The sequence below is a fragment of the Cheilinus undulatus genome, linkage group 23 (assembly GCF_018320785.1).
Source record: "Cheilinus undulatus linkage group 23, ASM1832078v1, whole genome shotgun sequence".
NCBI classification, from domain to species: domain Eukaryota; kingdom Metazoa; phylum Chordata; class Actinopteri; order Labriformes; family Labridae; genus Cheilinus; species Cheilinus undulatus.
Genome location: NC_054887.1, coordinates 266,185 through 272,846, shown reverse-complemented (window position 1 = coordinate 272,846; position 6,662 = coordinate 266,185).

Sequence of the window (6,662 nt, the reverse complement as noted above, 5' to 3'; positions counted from 1 at the left end):
CAGTGTTGAACCTATTACCTCAGTGTTGGTGCTGAAGCATGGTTAGCATGTATGCTAACATGGTCTACCCCTCAGTGTTGAACCTATTACCTCAGTGTTGGTGCTAAAGCATGGTTAGCATGTATGCTAACATGGTCTACCCCTCAGTATTGAACCTATTACCTCAGTGTTGGTGCTGAAGCATGGTTAGCATGTATGCTAACATGGTCTACCCCTCAGTGTTGAACCTATTACCTCAGTGTTGGTGCTAAAGCATGGTTAGCATGTATGCTAACATGGTCTACCCCTCAGTATTGAACCTATTACCTCAGTGTTGGTGCTGAAGCATGGTTAGCATGTATGCTAACGTGGTCTCCCCCTCAGTATTGAACCTATTACCTCAGTGTTGGTGCTAAAGCATGGTTAGCATGTATGCTAACGTGGTCTCCCCCTCAGTATTGAACCTATTACCTCAGTGTTGGTGCTGAAGCATGGTTAGCATGTATGCTAACGTGGTCTACCCCTCAGTGTTGAACCTATTACCTCAGTGTTGGTGCTGAAGCATGGTTAGCATGTATGCTAACGTGGAACCTATTACCTCAGTGTTGGTGCTGAAGCATGGTTAGCATGTATGCTAACGTGGAACCTATTACCTCAGTGTCGGTGCTGAAGCATGGTTAGCATGTATGCTAACGTGGAACCTATTACCTCAGTATTGGTGCTGAAGCATGGTTAGCATGTATGCTAACGTGGAACCTATTACCTCAGTGTTGGTGCTGAAGCATGGTTAGCATGTATGCTAACGTGGTCTCCCCCTCAGTATTGAACCTATTACCTCAGTGTTGGTGCTGAAGCATGGTTAGCATGTATGCTAACGTGGAACCTATTACCTCAGTGTTGGTGCTGAAGCATGGTTAGCATGTATGCTAACGTGGAACCTATTACCTCAGTGTCGGTGCTGAAGCATGGTTAGCATGTATGCTAACGTGGAACCTATTACCTCAGTATTGGTGCTGAAGCATGGTTAGCATGTATGCTAACATGGTCTACCCCTCAGTATTGAACCTATTACCTCAGTGTTGGTGCTAAAGCATGGTTAGCATGTTTGCTAACGTGGAACCTATTACCTCAGTGTCGGTGCTAAAGCATGGTTAGCATGTATGCTAACGTGGAACCTATTACCTCAGTATTGGTGCTGAAGCATGGTTAGCATGTATGCTAACATGGTCTACCCCTCAGTATTGAACCTATTACCTCAGTGTTGGTGCTAAAGCATGGTTAGCATGTTTGCTAACGTGGAACCTATTACCTCAGTGTTGGTGCTAAAGCATGGTTAGCATGTTTGCTAACGTGGAACCTATTACCTCAGTGTTGGTGCTAAAGCATGGTTAGCATGTATGCTAACGTGGAACCTATTACCTCAGTGTTGGTGCTAAAGCATGGTTAGCATGTATGCTAACGTGGAACCTATTACCTCAGTATTGGTGCTGAAGCATGGTTAGCATGTATGCTAACATGGTCTACCCCTCAGTATTGAACCTATTACCTCAGTGTTGGTACTGAAGCATGGTTAGCATGTATGCTAACATGGTCTACCCCTCAGTATTGAACCTATTACCTCAGTGTTGGTGCTGAAGCATGGTTAGCATGTATGCTAACGTGGAACCTATTACCTCAGTGTTGGTGCTAAAGCATGGTTAGCATGTATGCTAACGTGGTCTACCCCTCAGTGTTGGTGCTGAAGCATGGTTAGCATGTATGCTAACGTGGTCTACCCCTCAGTGTTGGTGCTGAAGCATGGTTAGCATGTATGCTAACGTGGTCTCCCCCTCAGTGTTGAACCTATTACCTCAGTGTTGGTGCTGAAGCATGGTTAGCATGTATGCTAACGTGGTCTCCCCCTCAGTGTTGAACCTATTACCTCAGTGTTGGTGCTAAAGCATGGTTAGCATGTATGCTAACGTGGAACCTATTACCTCAGTGTTGGTGCTGAAGCATGGTTAGCATGTATGCTAACGTGGAACCTATTACCTCAGTGTCGGTGCTAAAGCATGGTTAGCATGTATGCTAACGTGGAACCTATTACCTCAGTGTTGGTGCTGAAGCATGGTTAGCATGTATGCTAACGTGGAACCTATTACCTCAGTGTTGGTGCTAAAGCATGGTTAGCATGTTTGCTAACGTGGAACCTATTACCTCAGTGTTGGTGCTAAAGCATGGTTAGCATGTATGCTAACGTGGAACCTATTACCTCAGTGTTGGTGCTAAAGCATGGTTAGCATGTATGCTAACGTGGAACCTATTACCTCAGTATTGGTGCTGAAGCATGGTTAGCATGTATGCTAACATGGTCTACCCCTCAGTGTTGAACCTATTACCTCAGTGTTGGTGCTAAAGCATGGTTAGCATGTATGCTAACGTGGAACCTATTACCTCAGTGTTGGTGCTGAAGCATGGTTAGCATGTATGCTAACGTGGTCTCCCCCTCAGTGTTGAACCTATTACCTCAGTGTTGGTGCTAAAGCATGGTTAGCATGTATGCTAACGTGGAACCTATTACCTCAGTGTTGGTGCTGAAGCATGGTTAGCATGTATGCTAACGTGGAACCTATTACCTCAGTGTCGGTGCTAAAGCATGGTTAGCATGTATGCTAACGTGGAACCTATTACCTCAGTGTTGGTGCTGAAGCATGGTTAGCATGTATGCTAACGTGGAACCTATTACCTCAGTGTTGGTGCTAAAGCATGGTTAGCATGTTTGCTAACGTGGAACCTATTACCTCAGTGTTGGTGCTAAAGCATGGTTAGCATGTATGCTAACGTGGAACCTATTACCTCAGTATTGGTGCTGAAGCATGGTTAGCATGTATGCTAACATGGTCTACCCCTCAGTGTTGAACCTATTACCTCAGTGTTGGTGCTAAAGCATGGTTAGCATGTATGCTAACGTGGAACCTATTACCTCAGTGTTGGTGCTAAAGCATGGTTAGCATGTATGCTAACGTGGTCTACCCCTCAGTGTTGGTGCTGAAGCATGGTTAGCATGTATGCTAACGTGGTCTACCCCTCAGTGTTGGTGCTGAAGCATGGTTAGCATGTATGCTAACGTGGTCTACCCCTCAGTGTTGGTGCTAAAGCATGGTTAGCATATATGCTAACGTGGAACCTATTACCTCAGTGTTGGTGCTGAAGCATGGTTAGCATGTATGCTAACGTGGTCTACCCCTCAGTGTTGGTGCTGAAGCATGGTTAGCATGTATGCTAACGTGGTGGTTAATTGACAACCTGCAGAACTCACAAACAGCTGACCTGGATCCTGGCAGCTTAGCAGAGAATACAGTTAGTCTCTGTTTTGAAGGTTAAGTTCTTCATCCCCCAACAGGACCTCCCTGGGGCCCCCCTGGGGTTCCTGGTCCTCCTGAAACAACTATCATAGGAAAGCGGGAGGCTTATTGTTGTCTCCTCTGCTGTTGACTCTCAGCGCCCCATTAAAATGTAGCCTGAAACTCTGCCTGAGGGTCTACAGCCGTCATCGGCACATGCAGCCATGTTTGAGCTCTGCATACTAATGGAGGGGGGGGCATCTAAAATATGGGCTGTGGCTGTTGCTAGGCAGGATTACTGACTGACTGGTGTTTCACTGGTGCTTGAAGCTGATCATGTGTGCTGACTGTTCATGTTAAAAACATCAGAAAACTTTAAATCCAGAGGAAAATAAATATTAAAAACCTCTGTTCCCCTGTTTCCTTATTTGCAGACAGATACTGTGACATGTTAGGACTGCTGACTGTCAGCGATATTCCTCAGAACAGTCTGATGTGATCTCCACGTGTATTTGCAGAGGACAGCAGGATTTATCCGTATTAAAGTCTTATATGAAGAGCTTTTCTGTTTTCAGGACTCAGATCCTGATTAGGCGTGACTGATTTCAGCCCTGTATGACTGGACCAGTCTTTAAACTCGTGTCTATTTGTCCAGGACATTTAATGTCTGCAGCACCTCTATGAATGAAAGCTGTTCAGTAAATCAGAGCTGCTAAGTGTAGAAGGGTTTACAGTTCACTCTCAGTCCACATCCAAGGCTCTGGATGGTCCTCCGTGTGCTGGGCACAGGAGGACAGTGTCCATGGGACAGGCAGCTGGAGTGTTAAAAGAGAGGTGGAGAGGGGAAAGGAGTGTCCATCCATTTTCTATTCATTATCTACAGAGGCAGGACAAAGTACTGTCCCCCCTCACACTGAAATGCAATTAATTATCTGTCCAGCTGTCTGTCCATCCCTCCATGTCAGTGTCATTCAACCAAAGAGCCAAACCGCTGGAGAAATACCTCAGCAAGAGCCGCAGTCTCTATCTGGGAAGGAGGGGTCCAATAAGTGCTAAATAAAAAATAAAAATCAGAGCAGCAGAGGACCGGTCTCACCTTTCACTTTCAGATTTTTTCTCTATAGTCAGTTAAGGTAATTATTCGGGCTAATGTGCTAGATTAAACCAAAACTTTTTTTATCCTGTTGTCATCATCAGATGATGGTTTGGTTTGTTTAACAAAAATACATTATCCTCTATTCTATTTAGTCTGCTTTTCTTTAAATACCAGCCAATCTGTAATATTTAATTTTTCCTGAAAGATTCCTTTACTAAGGTTATTATCAATGAAAAGGTTAGGAAATTCTGAGATGAGATACTTCAGATGGGTGAAAAAATAAAACAAGTAAAAATAATGCAAAACGAATAAAAAAAGTTAGAATAATGCAAAATGAATAGAAAATAAAAAAACTTAAAATAATGCAAAACAAATAAAAAATAAAATAAGTGAAAATAATGCAAAATAAATTAAAATAAAAAGTAAAATTAATGCAAAATAAATAAATTTAAAAATGAGTGAAATAATGCAAAACAAATAAAAATAAAATGAAATAAAGAAAAATAAATAAAAAATAAGAGAAAACAATGCTAAAGAAATAAAAACAAAGAGAAAATAATGCAAAATTAAAAAAAATAAGTGAATAATGCAAAATAATGAAAAAAGGGAAAGCAATGTAAAATAATGAAAAAATAAAGAATCAGTGAAAATTACTGCTAAGTATTGTTTCTAATTATCATTTATAGATAACTGAAAACTTGACACTCATCTTGAAATAACAAAAATAAAGACATATTAGTGCCTCTGATGCAGCTGCATCAAGTTAAAGTAAAAACCTGTCCCTCCACACAGCGACTAGTTTAGAGCTGCACCTACTCAGAAATCCACTTTATTTACTGTGGTAAAACAGAAGGACAAAGTCAGGTCTGAAGTTTAGAGATATCTTTCTGTCAGGTTCTTTCTTTAACACGTCAATCTGTCGGTCTCTAACAGATATCATAATATGTATATTAAAATAGATCAAATATATTATAGTAGATCAAATATAATACATAAATATATTATAATATATGCAATATATTATAATGGGAAAAATACATTATAACTGGTAAAATAAAGGAGATAAAATACATTATATTAAATCAAACATATTATAATAGAAAAAAATAAAATATATAAAAATAGATCAAATAAATAAAATTAGATAAAATATATTATATTGATAAAACACATCATAATAGATATATTATAATAGAGAAAATATATTATAAAATATAAGATATAATGGATAAAATACATTATCATAGATAAAATATGATAGATAAAATATATTATAATACATAAAATATATTATAATATATAAAATATGATAGATAAAATATATTATAATAGATAAAATATAATAGATAAAATATATTATAATAGATAACATATAACAGATAAAATATATTATAATAGATTAAAATATATCAGATAAAATATAATAGATAAAATATAATAGATAAAATATATTATAATAGATAAAATATAACAGATAAAATATATTATAATAGATAAAATATAGTCAATAAAATATATTATTATAGATAAAATATAATAGATTAAAATATTATAATAGATAAAATATAATCGATAAAATATATTACAATAGATAAAATATAATAGATTAAAATATTATAATAGATAAAATATAATAGATAAAATATATTACAATAGATAAAATATAATAGATAAAAAAATTATAATAGACAAAAATAATAGATAAAATATATTATAATAGATAAAATATAATAGATTAAAATATTATAATAGATAAATATAATAGATAAAATATATTATAATAGATAAAATATAATTGATTAAAATATTATAATAGATAAAATATAATAGATCAAATATATTATAATAGATAAAATATAATAGATTAAAATATTATAATAGATAAAATATAATAGATTAAAATATTATAATAGATAAAATATAATAGATTAAAATATTAAAATAGATAAAATATAATAGATAAAATATATTAAAATAGATAAAATATAATAGATTAAAATATTATAATAGATAAAATATAATAGATTAAAATATTATAATAGATAAAATATAATATATTTAAATATTATAAAAGATAAAATATTATAGATAAAATATATTATAATATATAAAATATAATAGATTAAAATATTATAATAGATAAAATATAATAGATTAAAATATTATAATAGATAAAATATAATAGATAAAATATATTATAATAGATAAAATATAATAGATTAAAATATTATAATAGATAAAATATAATAGATTAAAATATTATA